Raw genomic sequence first — 18,661 nt, forward strand, 5'->3', positions numbered from 1 at the left:
ACCTGCTGTCACGGGTTGGATTTTCTTACCATAATCAGCATTTCCTTGTAGCTGAGTGAGCCAAAATTGAGGTGAAAATCAGTAAAAACTCACTTCTGTGAAAAATCAGTGTAAACTCACTTCTGTAAAAAATCAGTGTAAACTCATTTCTGGGAATTTTTTGTAAAAATCAGTTAAAACTGACACCGAAGAGCCTTGCACACCCACACCCCCACTGCCCCAGCTGTACAGACATCACACTCACATGCCCCCCACACACACCGCAGACAGCCACACGGGTCACAAACACCCAAGGTTCTGCTGTAGGCAGTTGGCATATCCACCCCTCCCATCCTCAGGGCATTTTGCCATGGGGGGCAGTTCTTTATCGGGCTGTTAACCCCCCCATCAATGTCTGACACACACCCCCCAAACAAGCCGCCAGCTTTCAGAGATGCAGGCTGAGAGATCGTCCTACCTGATTCCCTCTCAGCTCTATGCAGTCTGAGTTACTGACCGATCCCAGCTTGTCCCTCGCCCAGGATGGGGCTGAGGGCAGAGGGATGTGGCTGGGGCTGAGAGGTCTCTGTTGGGCCCCAGTGGGTGACCCTGGTGTCCCCTGAGCAAAGGAAGAAGTCAGTGGTTAACTCAACCTCGCTCCTGTTGCTTTAGGGTACCATAGCCTGGCCGTGCTAGTCACAGCCCGTCCTCAACGAAGATGGGACCTATCACTTCACCATGATTGCCCAGCTGGATGAAATTCAGATCCTGTATTACAGCAGTGACATGCGAGAGGTCAGACCCATGCAGCCGTGGGCAGAACAGGCCGTGGGCGCTGAGTATCTCCAGGAAAAGACCCAGGAGTTTTGGCTGCACGAGGAGGACTCTGAAGTCCTTACGAGGAGTTGGATGCAGCTGCACAACCAGACGGGCGGTGAGTGTCTGAGAGTTGCTGTTATTAATGGACACGCGAGAGCTGCCTGCTTAGAGTCACTCCAACTGGGGATCGGGGCCTCGCTGTGCCACGCGTTGCCCAAATCAGAGCTGGCTGGAAAATGGAGTTTTCTTCCCACAGAAAATATGTTATTCCCAGAAGTGGTTTCATTCCCAATCGGAAGAAAAGTCGGAAATGGGAAGTTTCCATGGGAAGGAAATTTTTCAGAAATTCCATCTCAGGAGAATCCCAGGCAGGGAGCCGGGCAGCCCGGGATCTTCCCTTTGAATTTCCTCAACAGAAATTCAATGTTTTCTGGCAAAAACCAAAATTTTTTCACAAAAAATAACAATTTTGCAGAAACAGCCTGTCCCCAGGCTAACAAAACGTCAGGAACCATTAGGAAAGGGACAGAAAATAAGAGAGAAAATATCATAAACCCTCAATATAAATCCATGGTGCGCCCACACCTTGAATACTGTGTGCAGGTCTGGTCACCCCTTCTCCAAAAGAGTAGAGTAGAACTGGGAAAGGTTAAAACCCTCCGACACCAGCCACCTACAGACACTTTTCCTGGATCTCAGTGCCCTGGTGTCACCGTCTGGCCGAGGCCCCTCTGACCCCACCTTTCCCTGATTTTAATGCATGGTCTGAGCTCGCTCCCTCCTCCACAGGGGTTCACACTGAGCAGGTTCGTGTGGGCTGTGCGCTGAGCGGCCAGGTCCCCGTGGACCCGAGGTTCCAGTACGCCTACAATGGGGGGACTTCCTGAGGTTTGATGCCCAGATGGGGACGTGGGTCGCGGCCGTGCAGCTGGCTGTCCCCGTGAAGCGGCGCTGGGAGACGTTGGCCAAGACCTGGACTCGGTACGTCCAGTGGCTCTTGCAGTCCGAGTGCCTGGAGACCCTGCGGCGCTGGTGCAGCTGGGGAGAGCAGTGCTGGAGCAGCAGGGTGAGTGAGCAGCAGGGATCTGTCATGGGTTGGGGTGACGGGGCACAGTGACTCTGATGGGACGTGGGCATGTCCAGAAGGGGCGGTGTGGCGTAGTGCAGTGCTTCTTAACCTCTCTGATACCAGGGACTGGCCCTTTACATTTTGCATATTAATATTCTATGTTGGGGAAATCTCAGGCAACGAGGCTGCCACGGACCAGGCGTGGGCCACGGACTGATGTGACAAAGTAGGACTGTTCTTAATGTTTCCGCTGAATACTGTGTGTGTGCCTCAGTTTCCCCTATGCATTTCTACCCCACATTAGCCCCCTAGCTGCCCCATCCCGGAGCTATGTAAGAGAGTGAAGCCAAATGAGGTGCTCTGGACCGAGTAGTGCCAGAGAGTCTCTGTGCACTGAAGGAGGCTCTAATCCAGGGCCCAGTAAATCTGGCAAACCCAGACTTTGCCAAGCCTCTTGCAGTGTTCACTGATGCCTCAGACGTAGGGCTGGGCACGGTGCTGATGCCAGCTGATGCTCGGGGGGACAGACACCCCATCGGGTACCTGAGCATGGAACTGCTGCCCTGGGAGCAGAACTCTGTGGCCTCAGAGAAGAAATGCCCGGCCTTGGTGCAGGCCCTTAGAAAGCTGCAGATGTATCTATTTGGGTGGCGCTTTACTGTGTATACTGACTCCTCCGACGTGGCGGCGTCAAATGCAAGGGGCTGATGCCGAGCTGCTGGGGACAGAGACACCTGTTCAGAGGGTGGCCAAGGTCAAGCTGAGGGCTCGTAACCAAGAGAGCCCAAATTGCAGCCCTCCAAACTGGAGCGCTGGGAAAAGACCCTGTCCCAGTTTGAACCCCAGTGGTATTGGGGTGGGAAAAGGGCACAGGCCCCTTAAACCTTCCCCCATGCGGCCTGCGAGTGCCATCAAGCACAACAGACCCACGGGAGGGAGTGAAACTGGACTGTCCTGGTGTAACTCACACCCAGGAATGGGAGAGATGCTGGGGCATCCATGGGAACGTTGCTGGGTTCGAACTTCCCCAGGTCACTGGCTGAAGTGACCTCGCTCAGTTCAGTCTCGAGGGGGGGAGAGATGTGACTAAGTGGGACTGTTCTTAATGTTTTCTCTGAATACTGTGTGGGTGCCTCAGTTTCCCCTATGCATTTCTTAAGTCTCCAGTGTGTATAAATGGCCGACACTGTGTATCCTGGCAGCAAATGGCTGGGGCCCTTCCTTCCCTGCAAGGAAATAGCTAAAGGTGAACAAAGAGATCAGGTGACCTCCTGGCCCGGGAAAGAGACAAAGGCCAGAAAGGAGGGGCTGGAGGGGGTCAGTTTGGAGCTGGCTGGGGATGGGAAGTGAGGGCAGATGGGGTTGTCTGTCTCGCTGGGCCCCAGAATGGACCCTGCTGAGAGGTCTGGTTCGCGGTACCTGCAAGCTCTGTGTTAGACCCTGTTCCTGTCATCGAATAAACCTCTGTGTTACTGGCTGGCTGAGAGTCACGTCTGACTGCAAAGTGGGGGGGCAGGACCCTGTGGCTTCCCCAGGACCCCGCTGGGGTGGGCTCGCTGTGAGAAGCGCATGGAGGGGCAGAGGATGCTGAATGCTCCAAGGAGAGACTCAGGAGGTGAAGCTGTGGGAGCTTCTTGCCCTGGAGACAGTCTGCTCCGAGGGAAAGGAGGCTCCCCAAAGTCCTGCCTGGCTTTGTGAGGAGCAGTTCCAGAACATCGCCCAGGGACTCCGTGACAACTGGTCACTGAGAAACACTGGTCTATGGATAGTGCACTGGGCTGGGACTCAGGACACCTCAGTTCTAGTCCCAGCTCTGTCACTGGCCTGCAAGGTGACCTCGGGCCAGTCACTCCCACATTCTGTGCCTCAGTTTTCCCATCTGTGAAATGGGGATAATGACAATGACTTCCTTTGTAAAGCACTTTAGAATGATCAATGACAAGTGCTAGATGAGAGCTGTGGGTTGTTATTAGTGCAGACGGGTTGTCAGATGATTCTGGCTGCCTGGGCATCTCCGTTCTGCAGGGCCTTTCCCGTTAGCTTCCAGCTGCCTCAGACTTCCCTTTTCAGGCTGAAACATGCCAGCTCTGGGCGTAGGGTGACCAGATGTCCTGATTTTATAGGGACAGTCCCGATATTTGGGGCATTTTCTTATATAGGCTCCTATTACCCCCAATCCCCTGTCCTGACTTTTCACACTTCCCTATCTGGGCTGTGAGTTGTTTCTTTTGGCATGTTTGGTTCGGAAAAGGCCCAGCCCTTTGTGAGTGTGAAGGAGGTGGGTGGGGGGAGGGGGATGCATGATGTCTCTATACAAAGAAAAATTTGTTTTGTGTTTTTTTGCCAGCACTGGTACCCCAGCAGCCGAGGGCAGAGACATAGACAGGGACTCGGGGCCACGTGACAAAGGGATTTAAGGGGCTGACAATGCAGACAGGGGCCAGCTGGGATTTCTGAACGGAGGTGCCTGTCTCTCCATGAAATCACCAGGGTGAGGCACCGAGGCGTGTTTCGAAATCTGACCCTTAGCCCCTAAATCGCACATGCGTTTGGGTGGCCCAGTGACAGCCTGCCTGGGCGTAGCCGTGTTATAGCGCGGGACAGCATGCCGCGAAGGAGAGCCGGGTCCAGGCATGTTCTGGCAACTACCCAGTTCAGCTGCACCGATGTGAGCAGAGGATTTACACTATATTAATTAGCTCCATTTACAAATCAGTGTAAACAGGTGCAGATCAGGTCTCACACACACGTGAGTAACCCACACAATGTGGAGCCTTTGTCTTCTGTCTGTTATATGGTCCCAGCCCCTGGCATGTGGCTCACATGCATGGTGTCTTCCTTCCAGTGCCTCCCGAGGTCTCAGTTTCCTGCAGAGACACCCCCGACAGCTCCATCATCCTCTCCTGCCACGCCAGGGGCGTTTACCCGCGTCCCATCCATGTCTCCTGGGTGCGGGACGGAGAAGACATCCTGGCAGAGAAGGACTCCAGCGGGATTCTGCCCAATGCCGACAGCACCTACTACACGCAGTCGTCCCTGGAGATCTCCCCGCAGCAGGACAGGCACCGCTATGCCTGCCGGGTGGAGCACAGCAGCCTGGGGGAGCCCACGCTCGTCTGGGGTGAGGGGGGAGTGAATGACAGGGCACAGCCCCATGGGAATTACAGAGATGGGGTTAGGCTGGGCCGCAGGAAGGTCAATGTCCCGGCCCACTGTCAGCGTGAACTCGTCTAGCTCTGGGTATTCGTGTGACCCACAGAAATGGCCGATCCCTCAGAGACTGTCATTAAGTTTCAGGCCGTGGTGGCATCCAGTGGCAGTGAGTTCCACAGGCTGACATCGTTACAAGGGAAGGGCCTGGTTGCTGTGTGGTGTGTGTGGCTGGCAGTGCTCAGCAGAGCACCCGCCCTCTGGCCCCATCCCCGTCCCCCTCCCACTCAGCCTTTCCCCTCCCCTGGGGCCAGGTCTCTGCAGACGCCCTCAGGGAGACGTTCAAGACAAAGACCTGTGCCTGCCCCAGGAGGATGCCCCAGCGGCTGCTCCCCTCGGTGACCTGGGCCCTTCTCCACCCTACAGCCCCTGGGAAGAAGGGCCCCCTGTCCTCCGGAGTCCTGGCCGCCATTGTCCTGGCCATGCTGGTTCTGGCTGGAGCCGTAGGGGCCGGCGTCATCCTGTGCAGGAGAAAATCAGCAGTTGAGAGCCAGTCCCATGGAGCCAGGATGTGGGGAGGTCTGGGGAGTGGGGCAGCTCAGCCAGCCCAAGGGGGAATGGCTCCTAGCACTGCCTCCCAAGGAGAGGTGGGGCAGGGCCATGGGGCTGGGCTGATCACCATAGCTTGGCCCTGCTGGGGGCAGAGTGGGCTCTGTCGTTGCTGTGGGCGACCCTGGGATGGGGCTGACCTGGGCGAGGTGTAGTTGGGGTCACGGGGAGCCCTGTGTAGGAGGGGACAGGGGGTCGGGGTCTCCGTGGGGGAGGGATTACCCTGCTCCCTTGCACTGACCCTCATTCTCTGCTTGTGTTTCAGGCCCCTACGCTCTGGCAGCCAGTGAATAAATCCTGGGTATGGGGCCCAGATGCCCCAGCACATTATGAGTGCATGGGGATGTCCCCGTCAGGGGAGAAGGGAGCCCAGCAGTGACTGGAGATAGCCCCCGATTGCTGGTTACTCTGGGTCTCACAATTCCTCAGCGTGTGGGAATCTGCGAGGCCGTCCCCAGCCGTCGCTCTTCCCCGGCTCCCCGGGATTCTCTGACACACGCTGCCTTCGCCCAAACCCAGAGAACCCCAAAGGGCCGGAACAGCATCCACAGGTCACCCTGAGAGCAGAGCTCAGCTCAGCCAGCACCCCAGCATGCACTGGCCCCCCTTAGCGTGACTCTGGGAACAGGACTGCAGGCCGGTACCCGGAGCTGCGTAGGGGTGTTACCCTCTCTCCTGGGTGCCTGTCCATTGTCCTGCTGTCAGAACTGGGGGGTTTCTGTGCAGGGCGCAGTTTGGGGTCCATAGGTGACACTGAGGGGAGAGCCCAGAGCTGAATTCCCATCCTCCTTCCCTAGCTGGGATCCCCCACAGCTAAAGCCGCCTCAGAATGATTTCCTTCTCTCTCCACAGCATAGATCAGAGAAAATTCTGCCTCCAGCTCTTCATGGAGCAGACACCCGGAGCGTGGGACCACGGTGTTGGGGTGACGCTGCCCAGCTCTTGACCCTGCTGTCTCAGTGATCTCTCCCTTCTGCTCTGGGGGAGATTCTGGCGCGGTTGTCAGAGCAGTTTCCTCTTTTGGGTCTTGGGTCTTAGGTTGTTGTATTGCAGGGTTTGCGTCTCTCCTGCAGCTTTTTCATTCAAAGTCACCGGTAACTGGGCCCTTCTCCAGCAGGGCTTCACCTCAGCTTCCCTCCAAAGGGTCTGACACAATCCTGTCTCCCGTCTCTGCCAGTGCCGGTCACGGGGCAGTTCCCCTTTTCCAGTCACAGGAGCCAGCACAGAGTCAGACGAGCAGGCAGAGGCTGGGGCAAGTGGGGTACTCTATGGGATCCCACTCCCCTCCGTGGGGCAGATGGGCCAGCCTGGCAAACCAACCCCCAGCTTGTGACCAGCAGGAGGACCCATCTCTGTACTCTGAGTTCAGCTCGGGGCTTTCGCCCTGATTATGTGGGTCAAACTCCCTCACCCACCCACCCCAAGCTGCTCAGGGCTGAGCCGCTGAGTCTCCCAATGTCAGAGCCGGCTCTGAGCCTGTGTCTGTCCCTTTCTGGCACGGCTGAGGGAATGACCGACTGGGGCTGTCCTCTGATTTCTGCTCCAACTCTGCATTTCTTCAGTGATTTAAATATTGGTGCTGGTCCAGGCTGGCGTTGTGCTGGTGCTGCCAAATCACAGACCAAGGATAGGGGCCCTGCCCCACAGGGGTCACAATTGACTGTGGTTTCTATCTGCTCTGTCCTCCCTGGGCTTTGTCTGGTCAGTAAAAGAGCTGCGGTGCGGGAATGCTGTGCACGTGTCTGTGTGTATCTGCCTCACAACCACCATGTGCCCACGCCTGAGGGGGATTCTGGGAGAGGGGGCGTTAAATGACTGGTGGGTGTTGGGGGGTCAGCCCTGGTTCTGGGGGCTCCTGGCCCTTCCCTTGGGTAGGGGAATCCCAGCTCACAGACCCCCAACCTGGGGCTCCCTTTGTTAATTTCATCCCATGGCTCCTGCAGAGCCCAAGAGGAAAGTTGAATTGTCATTGAGGCAATTGTGACCCCGGAGCCCTGGATGCATTTCCAGCCCTGCTGCAGCTGCCCCGTGTGACCTGGGGCCTGTCCCTGCCACACTGGATCAGACCCATTGGCCTGTCTAACCCGGTGTCCCTGGCCTTCCTGTGTCAGACCCATACACCCGTCTGGCCTGGTATTCCCTGCTGCTCCACACCAGCTACCTGAATTTACACCAGGGATAAATTGTGCCCATAGACAGCAGGGTGGGGATAAAGCTGTGTGCACCTGGGACCAGTTCTCAGCAGGACAAGGATACCTCTGGCCCTGTTTGAGAACTGCTGATTGTACAGTTTGGTCCCCTTTGGGGACATCAGGATTCCAGGGTTCTAACCCCAGTCCGGGGTGTGTGGGGCTTAGTGGGTTAAAGTGGGGGGGGGAGTTGTGGTGTTTCTCCAACCCCCGCTCAATTTAACTTGAAAAAGGGGAACGACACAAACATGAGGAAGCTAGGTAAACGGAAATGGAAAGGAACAGTCAGAAGAGTGAAATGCCTGCAAGCTGCATGGAATCCTTTAAAAATCATCGTCATCGAAGGATAAACTAAATGTGTACTCCAATACGCCGGAATTTCCCCAATTTAGCGGTTACCTGCAGATGGACCTGATTTAAATGTTCTTGCAGATTTTGCAGGTAGGCGTCCATTTTGATTCCCTCCAATTGAGTGCCACTTGTGTGCCAGATCAAGTGTTCCAGCAATCTCATATTTCTGCCCGTCATAACCTCAAAGAGTGTTTTATCAGTGGATGCAGCAGGAGTTGCCCTTAATGCCATGAGAATCAGAGGCATGAGGGAATCCCAATTGCATCCTTCAGCATCAACCAGTTTCCTCAACATCACCTTGATGGTCTGATTAGTTCGTTCCACCATCCCAGATGACTGTGGTCTATATGGGATGTGTAGTCTCTGCAGGACTCCCATCAATTTAAGACAGTCTTTGAAGAACTGTCCTGTAAAATGTGATCCCTGATCTGATTCCACTTTCACAGGGATCCCCCAATGAGAGAAGACTTGTTCTACTAGGACCTTGGCTTGGCAATATTGGCTTCCAGGGGAAAGACCTCCACTCATTTCAAGAAAGGATCGATGATCACCAGAGGTACTGATTGCCTCTTTGGGTCCTCAGTAAAGGGCCTATGAAATCAATATGCAAAGCCATCCATGGTCCTTCATACACCTGAGATTACAATGGTGCATTTCTTTTGGATGGAGTTGGGTTGGGTTGGGCACAAGCCAATCAATTGTGACAGGACTGCTGTACATCCAATCTAAGGAGCAGCCACCATCCCACAGTTAAGAGACGTTGGATCGTTTTGTCCACCCCTTGATGTCCCCCTGTTGGAGTGTCATGGACCATGTTTATCATTTCCCTTCTCCTGGGAGTTGAGACTCCACACAGGAGAAGGACCCTCCCGTATACATGAGGATTCCATCTACCACCTGTAGAGACTGCCTATATCTCCCCTATAAACAGTTTAACACAGGTGGCCATTCTCCTGCTTTAGAATGGGTTATTTCCACTCTGTCCTTGTCTCATGTTTGCTTCTCCTTTACGTCAGAAATGTCAGTTCCTACCACTCTGGGAGCAGCAACGGGGCACTTAGGACCAAGGGTTATGATGAAATGTTCTAGGACCTTCTCCCTCCAGAACTCCCCTGATCGGGCTTCCTCTCAGGCTAATCTATCAGCCTTTCCATTCTCAACAGCACTGGGTCTGATTTCAAGTGGGCCTTGACCTTTTTCACTGTAACTGGCCATCCTGGGACTGATTTTTAACACCAAGTCATGGATGTACCTCACTAGTGATGCATATGTGATCAGCGACCCATCAGAGGACGTAAACCCATTGGTTTCCCAACGGGGTAGGAACTCTGTGAGAGAACTGCACACCCAAGCTGAGTCTGAAAACAGTCCGAGGTTTGATGGAGGCTTGGACACAGTGCTCCAATACACAAGACACCGCGGCTAACGTGGGGTGCACAGGTATCCTTTCTCCCAAGGTTTTCCCCTTTGGGAGCAATGACAGAGGTTCCAAACCCTGTGCATGGTTTCCCCAATCATAACTCGACCCATCCACACAGAAGTGGTATCCTTTGAAGGAATCTTTCTCCGGGATCAAAGGTAGGAAAAATTTCCTTTCTACCACCCTCCTTGGACTCAGTTCATCCGTGTCTGGACAAACATGGGGCTCCCGTTGATACAATAGAGTAGTTGGAAGCAGAGATGGAGTCCTAACAGGTTTCACTGCAATATCCTTCCCTTGTAACAACAAAGCCCAATGGACCACACAGGCATTGGAGACCTGCCCATCCTTGACCCGATTGGATAGTAAGAACTGAAGGGGTTTGTGCGATAAGTGCAATGCGGTTGGGCTGAGGCCAATCCGGCACTGGTCACTGACATGGACGGGAGCCTGGCCCAGAGGCCCCTGGCTCTGCCCCGGCCGGCGCCAGTCACTGGTGTGGATGGGAGCCCGGCCCGGAGGCCCCTGGCTCTGCCCCGGCCGGCGCTGGTCACTGACATGGACGGGAGCCTGGCCCAGAGGCCCCTGGCTCTGCCCCGGCCGGCGCCTGTCACTGGTGTGGACGGGAGCCCGGCCCGGAGGCCCCTGGCTCTGCCCCGGCCGGCGCTGGTCACTGGCGTGAATGGGAGCCCGGCCCGGAGGCCCCTGGCTCTGACCCGGCTGGCGCCAGTCACTGGCACAGACGGGAGCCTGGCCCAGAGGCCCCTGAAACCACTGCCCAGTTCAGACCACCTTGTCTGGCTTGCCGTGAGGGGAGCTGCCAGGGAGCTAAAGTGGGGCACAAACCTCTGGTAGTACCCCGCCATCCCAATGAAAGCCTGGAGCTGCTTCTTAGTCTGGGGAGCGGGCCAGTCCTGGATCACCTCCGCCTTGGCCGGCTCCGGCTTCAGGTGGCCACCCCCCACCTTGTGGCCCAGGTATGACACCTCCTCCATCCCCACCTTGCACTTTTCAGCTTTTCTGGTCAGTCCTGCATCCTGGAGGTGACCAAGCACCCTCTTCCCCTGGGACACATGTTCTTCCCAGGTCGGGCTAAAGACAAAGATATCGTCAATATACGCCAGAGCAAAGTCCTCCAGACCCCTGAGCAACTGATCCACCTGGCGCTGACATGTGACCGGCACCTCCTTGAGACCGAAAGGAGAGCCAGGAACCCAAAGAGATCTATAGGGATGATGAAGGCAGATTCCAAGCTGGCATCTGGGTCCAAAGGCACCAGCCAGTAGCCCTTGGCGAGACCCACAGAAGGGAGGTAACAGCCCCCCCAACTTGTCTAGGATCTCATCGGTCCTAGGCATGGGGTAGGCAACGGACACAGTGATGGCTTTAAGCTTTCAATAGTCCCCACAGAACTGGATCAACCTGTCTTTTTGGGGACCAGCTCCACTGGCGAGGCCCAGGGGCTGGCGGATGGCTGGATCACCCCTAAAGCCAGCATATCTCCACCTCTCTCTCCAGGTCCTGGGCTGGGTTCCCAGTGACCCTGAACGGGGGACACCTGACAGGAGGGTGGGCTCCTGTCCCCACCTGGTGCACAACCAGGTTAGTGAGCTCAGGCTGGCTGGAGAACAGCCGTTGGTGACAACGCAGCACCGCTCTGATCTCTGCCTGCTGGACTGGGGTTAGCTGGTCAGAGAGGGTTGCTGATTCCAGCAAGAGGCTGGCTCCAGTCTCAGGGAAGAGACCCACCAGGGGATCTTCCCCCTTTTCCCATTGGACACACACAGCCAGGACCAGCCTCTCCCTGTCACAGTTCGGCTCCATAATGTTCACCTGGTCCCCTTGGTGGCTGTGAGCCCAACTGGGCAGCTCCAGCACATTGTTCTCCTCATTCAGCTGCTTGATGACCTGACAGGGCCTGTCCCAGAAGCCCTCAGCACTGAGCTGAGACCCCTCTCCTGGTCCCCGGTGCCTTAGGAGCTGGCAGGCGGCCGTATCAGCCCTTATGCTTCTCTTGGGCCCTGGCTAGGTTCTCCCTGGCCAAGCCCATGAGCTCTATGAGCTCTCCCCAGACCGCTAGTTCATACTCCACCACCGATTTCCCCTTGATCTTCCCCTCCCACTTATCCCTCATCCAGTCCAGGGGTCCCCTCACTCTCCTCCCAGACAACACCTCAGAAGGGGGGGACCCCTGTGAATTCCTGGGGCAGTAAAAGTTCTGCACCAGCCTTTGCCAGGTGTGCTGGGACCCTGATGTCTGGAGAGAGGTCACAGGCCAGATACAACCACTGGTAGTGGTACATCTGAGGACCACTAGCCACTCCCTGATCCCCCAAGATTCATTTTTCCCTCAGGGAGCCCTTTCCTGGTGTTGGATCCTTCTCTCATAGGGATCTTTCCCTGTAGTCCTCCCCCAGGGTATCGCAGCACCATGGCTGGCAAGGGCTCTCAGCTTCTCCAAGTAGGGATCCTTCTGCTGCTCAGTCTGGAATTCAGCTGCTGGCTTTGGGGCCCCAGCCCTCAGTTTCTCCACCTCAGGACAAAGCCTTGGTTAGAGGTTCCACACTCCCTGTTGGGCAGATCCCCAGTGCTGGGCTGAGTGACCCTCCCTAGCTCCAGCCATGGGCACGATCCAGGGCACCAGCTGGCCAGTTCTCCAAACCATCCCCCACCAGCACCTCCACAAGTAGCTGATCATGCACCCCAACCTCCTGAGATCCCCCTTTGGGGCCTCCATTTGAGATGTATCCTCACAACAGGTACCTTAACCAGGGTGGTCTGATCATCCCATTCAGGGTTAGGTTTGCACTGGGCACTACCTAGTCTGAGTCCACCACCTCGGCCATGCCAATGTCACCTCCGCACCCATGTCCCACTGCCCCTGGACCCTTTGATGGTGATGATGTGGTGATTGCCCTGCGGGCTCTGCCCTGTGCCCCCTGCAGATTGAGTTGTCTCCTGGCCCCCCTGTCTGGAGGACTGAGCTTTGGGCTGTCTTGGTTAAGGGAACCCATTCTGGCCATGGCCACCCTCTGACCAAATGGCTCTGTCTCCAGCTGCACCCTTCCAGCTGCTTCCCCCTCCCTGGGCCGCTCGCACCTCTGGACAAAGCAACCTGGTTAGCAGCCATCCCACCCTGCCAGTTCTGCCCACGCTCGGTCGGGGTCTCAGCTCCCACCAGCCTCAGCTCTGCCTTTGCTGTCCCAGTGAGGGCAGGCACCGAGCCCACTGCTTTAGTGACAGCATCAGAGCTAGCATGTGCAGGGTGGGGAGCATGCCCCTCCCACTCAGCTCCAGGGCTGGCTAGGGACAGGCAGATAACTGGAGCTTCTCAGCAATTCCCTTGTGCTACTAGCCAGGGGGGAAAGTATCCTCCCTGCCGGACGGCCATTCACATGCTCCTGCCCTCTCCACCTTCCGATCTCTGGGTTCAGCTCTTGGGCTGTTACTGGCTCAGGATCTGGATCTTAGAGAGACACAGTCACCTCGCAAGAATACATCAAAGCTGATGTGCTGAAGAACCCCAGCTACCAGCCCTGCAGCCCGATCCTTCCTGTGTCTGCACAGGGAACCTTCCCCCAAGTTACGGTGGGGTTGCCCCACACCGACACCCTGTGAATGCCTCCCCACAGACCACCACCTTTTGCTCCCACTGGGTTTGGAGTGGAAGCCCATCTGTCACTCCTCCCTTGGCCACTCTGCCCCAGGCGCTGGTGGGGTGAATGCTTCCTCCGGTTCCCAAAGGGACAGACATGCAGCTCTCTCTGAGCCTGTGTTACAGGCTGTCTTCCATTTGCCAAGCTAGCCCTTCGAGGGTTCTCCGGGGCCAAGATTCCCTTTATCTTTGGGCATCGCACCCACTTACGCTCTGTCTGCCTGCAGCAATCACATCTCCGGTCTCTGAAGTCCCTCCATCGGTTTCTCCTCCACCTCTGGGTTTACCTGGCCTCACTCCTGGGATGCCTCTGTGGGTTCCAGCTTCTTCGCTCTCTGCTCCAATTCCAATCCACTGGGGGAGGGAAACCAAGTGGTCACAGATACACAGGCCGGTGCTCTCTCGGCTTCATACCGTCCATGGGAGTAACCCCCTTCAGTGCAACAGCCCTCTGAGAGGGTTGCATTTGCTCTCTGGGCTTAGGCCTTTAGCCCTGCCACCGCCCGGGACCGCACCTCTGAGGTGTCAGCATGCCTCTCTCCATGAGCTTCTCTGCTGCCTGGTAAACCAGGCCTAGTGGATCCCCTGTTGCTACACAGACTGCCCCCCGCCAGCTACTCCCAGGTTCTTCGTGTGTCACGGAGTGTGGGGGAGTCAGGGCCCTACACCCCGCGACTCTCAGCCAGCCAGTAAAGCAGAAGGTTTATTTAGACGACAGGAACACAGTCCCAGACAGGTCTTGCAGGCACAGACAACAGGATCCTCCCCAATTAGGTCCATTTTGGGGTCCCAGGAGCACCACAGCCCCCTTGGGGGGGGAGGGTCAGAGCCCTGTCTGTCCTTCCCTCCATTCCCCAGCCACCTCCTGCAACTTCTCTCCCTCTCCAACATCTCCTCCCCCAGCCTTTGTTCAGCTTCCCGGGCAGAGGTGTCACCTGGCCTCTCACCCCTTCCTGGGGTCTCACGTTACCTGCTCAGTGACTCTCCCTCCAGGCCAGTCTCCCATCCCCCAGTGCAGATCGTCCTCCCAGGCCAACACCCCCCACTCAGCATTCACAGCCCCCAGTAAGAACAGTTCCAGTTCCTCACATCTCTCCCCCCTTCGAGACCAAACTGAGCGGGGTCACTTCAGCCAGTGACCTGGGGAAGTTCGAACCCCCCAACGTTCCCAGGGATGCCCCAACATCCCTCCCATTCCTGGGTGAGAATTACCCCAGGCCCTTCCAGTTTCACACCCTCCTTTAGGTCGGGGGGGCTCGGTGGCACTCGTAGTTCGCAGGTGGGAAGGCTGATGCGGCCCATGTCCTTTCCCCACCCCAATACCCCTGGGGTTCAAGCTGGGCTGGGGTCTTCTCCCAGCGTTCCAGCCTGGAGGGCTGTGATTCAGTCTCTCTTGGTTCAAAGACCCCCTTTTGACCTGGGCCCCCCTCTGGAAAGGCTCCTCTGTGCTGGGCAAGGGTCCTACAGCCATTTTCCCCTTGTCCCAGGCCTTCCTCACCCTCTGGCAGGGGTCACAGGATCGGCAGTACTGCTGGACATGGGTAAAGACCCCAGGCCAGTAAAAGTTCTGTAGCAGCCTCTGCCTGGTGCGCCGGATTCCCTGGTGCCTTGAGAGGGGGATGTCATGGGCTCGGCACAGCAGCTGGCGGCGATATTTCCGGGATACCATCAGCTGCCTCCTGATCCCCCGACTCCATTTTCCCTGGAGGAGCCCATTCTCGGCACAGGAACCCTTTCTCCCACAGGAACCTTTTCCGACAATGTGCCCCCATGGTCTGTACTGCACTGAGGTTAGTCAGGTCCCTTACCTTCTGCAAGGAGGGATCTTTCTGCAACTTGGCCTGGAACTCAGCAGCTGGGGCAGGGATGGGGACCTGCTCTCTCTCACTGGCTGAGTCTGAGGCCACAGCCTCTCTGAGCCGTGTCCCTGGACGTTCCCTCCCCACCAGGTCAGGGTCCTGCACCTCGGGCAAGGTACCCTCCTCGTTGTCAGGGTGCAGTGCCCCTCGCCAGCTCTGGCTATGGATCACGACCAGGGCACCCCGGGCATTGCTTGGCCAATCCTCCAGGTCCCCCCTGCATTAACACCTCCATGGGCAAATGCGGGTGTACCCCCCTTTCTTGGGGCCCTCCTTGTCCCCCCACTTCAGGTGTACCCTCACCACCAGTACCTTGAATGGGTTCCTGTCCACCCCTGTCAGGGTCAGGTAAGTGTCGGGCACCAACGGATCTGAGGTCACCACCTTGGGCTGGGCCAGCGTCACCTCTGCACCCGTGTCCCAGTACCCAGTGACCTTCCTCCCATCTACCTCCAGGGAAACAAGGCACTCACTCCAGAGGGACAGCCCCACGCCCACCCTGTAAACCAAAAACCTGGAGTCCGGAGCATCCAGCCCCCCAGAGGAGCTGACCCCTGGGGCCTTCCTCTCTCCTTAGCAGGCGGTACGCGGCCAGCCCCCCTTTCCTGGGAACGCTGCTCCTCATCCAGCTGGGTCTTTACCCAGTCAACCCTCTGTGGGTTGGGTCTGCTCAGTCTGTCCCTGAGCTTGGGGCTCTGGGCCCGTATGTGGCCTCGTTGGCCACAGTGATAGCAGCCCATGTCCCATGGGTCCCCTCGAGCAGGGTTCTCCATGCTTCCCCTTTGGGAGGTCCCCAGGTCGCTCTCTTTCCACATTGTGGCGGCCCTGCTCCTTTGGGATTCCTCCCTGTCATCCCCTGCTCGACTCCACAAACTCGTCGGCCAGTTGGCCTGCGTGCTGCGGGTTCTCCGGCTTCTGGTCCATCAACCACAGCCTCAGGTTGGACGGGCACTGCTCGTACAGGTGCTCCAGTATGAATAGGTCAAGCAGGTCCTCTTTAGTTTGGGCGCCAGCTGTCCACTTGCAGGCATACCCCTTCGCCTGGTTGACCAGTTGTAGGTATGTGACCTCACGGGTTTTACGCTGACTCCAGAACCTCTTCCGGTATACCTCAGGAGTCCGCCCAAACTCGCGGAGCAGGGCCTGTTTGAACAGTTCGTAGTCCCCCGCCTCCACCCCTTTCAGTCGGCTTTACACCTCCACGGCTGTGGAGTCCAGTAAGGGGGTGAGAACTGCAATCCTCTCTGCAGGGTCAACCCTGTGCAGCTCACAGGCATTCTCAAAGGCCGTCAGGAAGGTGTCTATGTCCTCCCCCTCCTTACGCCAGGCCAGGAAGCACTTATCAAAGCTCTTTGTAGGCTTGGGTCCCCCCTCGCTCACCGCAGCCGGGACCCCGCTGCTCCTCAGCCAGGCCAGTTCCAGCTCATGCTGGTGCTGGTTCGTCTCGTATTTACGCTGGTTCTCCTCATGCTTACACTGGTTCTTCCGTTCCTTCAGTTCTTGCCTCCTTAACTTGAGCTCTTCCTGTCTCAGCTCCCTGTCATATTCCAGCCACATCCGTTCCAGGGACGGGGATCTCCACCAGGACGATCCCCTGCTGGCTGCCGGGGTCAGGGTGCCCTCGGTATTCACTGGGCTTCCCCCAACCTCACCCCAAGTATAGGTATGCAGGGTCTCGGGGTGTTCTCAGCAGCAGCCTGGCCCCTCCCAGCCATGTCAGGCCCCGGGGTCCAAGCTGCATCTGCCGGGTGGCTTTCCTCAGGGACAGGGCTCGGTTCATCCAAGCGATTCTTCTCCTCCAGTTGGGCAATTAGCTGTTCTTTGGTGGACCTCCTAATGCGCAGCCCCCTCTGCCTGTACAGCTCCACCAGGTCGCCCTTAAGGCATTTAGCATACATCTTCCTGCTGGCCACTCGCCGGCCTGTGCTCTCAGCTTTCCACTGGTTCCAGGGAGACCCCTCATGCACCAGCCCTTCTTCAGGTCACCCCCTCTCTGCTAGGGTCGAGCTGCAGACTCCTCCGCCCCTGAGACTGCTCCTGAAATGCCCCCAGGGGGACCCTGTTACTGCAAATTCCTTCTCTCTGGTCACCACCTCTCAGGGGTTAATCGCCCCTTGAAACCGTCTCTCTCTGAATCTTCAGCCCACCTGGTGCCCGTCAATCCCCCTTTGTTTTACTGCTTCCCAGTCACTTACTGCAGGAAGCATCGTCCATGAGGTGCAGTAGATCCCGCCTCTGCCACCAGTTGTCACGGAGTATGAGGGAGTCAAGGCCCTACACCCCCGGCTGTCTGCGATTCACCAGGACTCTCAGCCAGCCAGGAAAGCAGAGGGTTTATTTAGACGACAGGAACACAGTCCAAGACAGGTCTTGCAGGCACAGACAGCAGGATCCTCCCCAGTTAGGTCCATTTTGGGGTCCCAGGAGCACCACAATCCCCTTGGGGGGGGGAGGGTCAGATCCCTGTCTGTCCTTCCCTCCATTCCCCAGCCACCTCCTGCAACTTCTCTCCCTCTCCAACATCTCCTCCCCCAGCCTTTGTTCAGCTTCCTGGGCAGAGGTGTTACCTGGCCTCTCATGGACTCACTGGCCCTGTGTTCTCAGCTCCATACGGCCCCCAGGAGGAAACCCCTTCAGTGTGGTGGCCCTTCTCCACCCCCAGAGATGGGCCCTGATCTCCAGCCTGCAGTGACTCTCAGCCAGCATCAAACATGAGGTTTATTGACCATCTGGACCCAGCCCAGGCAGTTCTCAGGGCCCTCAGGCCTGGCCAGTCTCAGCACCGACCAGCTGGGTCTGTCCCCGTCCCCATGGGCTCAGGCTGCTCCTTGTCCCCAGCCCAGTCGCCCCCTCCTTCCAGCCGAGCCCCCTATATCCCCTCCCCCAACTGCCCCTCCTTCGTCCTTTGTCTTTGCTCCCAGACAAAAAAAAATCACCTGGGCCCTCTCTCTTCCATCTTTTGTTCACCCACTGGCTGGAACCCACTGGCTTGCCAGGTCACCAGGCCACTCTCTCCTCAGCCCATTGTCCTCCTACTGGCCAGAACCGGCTGGCTCTCAAGCTGGGCTGGGGTCACCAGTGGCTGGGTCCCCAGTCTCCAGGTTGGTGTCTGGGGTCCCGGCTGCTAGGCGAGGTCACGCCTGGCCACAAACCCTCTCCCACCCTCTTATTACACATGCAGCACACAGGGAAACTGAGACACACACAGTATTCGTGCAAAAGGCTAAGAAAACCCCCCTTCGTCACACTGCGTACCTATGAAGGTAGGTACGACGCTATATGGGATCTGGGGTACGCTTGAGTATATTACAAATACTGACATTATAAAACTGCAATGAGTTGTGCCAGATACGATAAACTCATTTATGTGTTTGTATCACCTTTTGTATTATAAGTTACAGATATGTATGTATGTCTGTATTTTAAACTTGGGCTCTGCTTCTGGGTGACACCCCCAGAGAATGTGGCATCAGCTCTGCCTAGCCTGGTTGATGGCCCGTTAAGGACCATCAGCTACAACTGACCCATTGAGAGAAGGCAGATATGCCTTGTGACTCAGCA

General features: G+C 56.9%; 1 protein-coding gene and 1 pseudogene across 1 annotated transcript in view; both read left to right on the top strand.

The window, feature by feature from the left end:
- LOC127032749 (class I histocompatibility antigen, F10 alpha chain-like) overlaps positions 1 to 18,661 on the top strand; it is a 111,093-nt gene that overhangs the window by 16,219 nt on the left and 76,213 nt on the right. The window lies entirely within an intron of this gene.
- On the top strand, positions 718 to 6,572 carry LOC127033081 (class I histocompatibility antigen, F10 alpha chain-like; annotated as a pseudogene).

Source organism: Gopherus flavomarginatus, chromosome 12 (assembly GCF_025201925.1).
Source record: "Gopherus flavomarginatus isolate rGopFla2 chromosome 12, rGopFla2.mat.asm, whole genome shotgun sequence".
In the NCBI taxonomy this organism is placed as follows: Eukaryota; Metazoa; Chordata; order Testudines; family Testudinidae; genus Gopherus; species Gopherus flavomarginatus.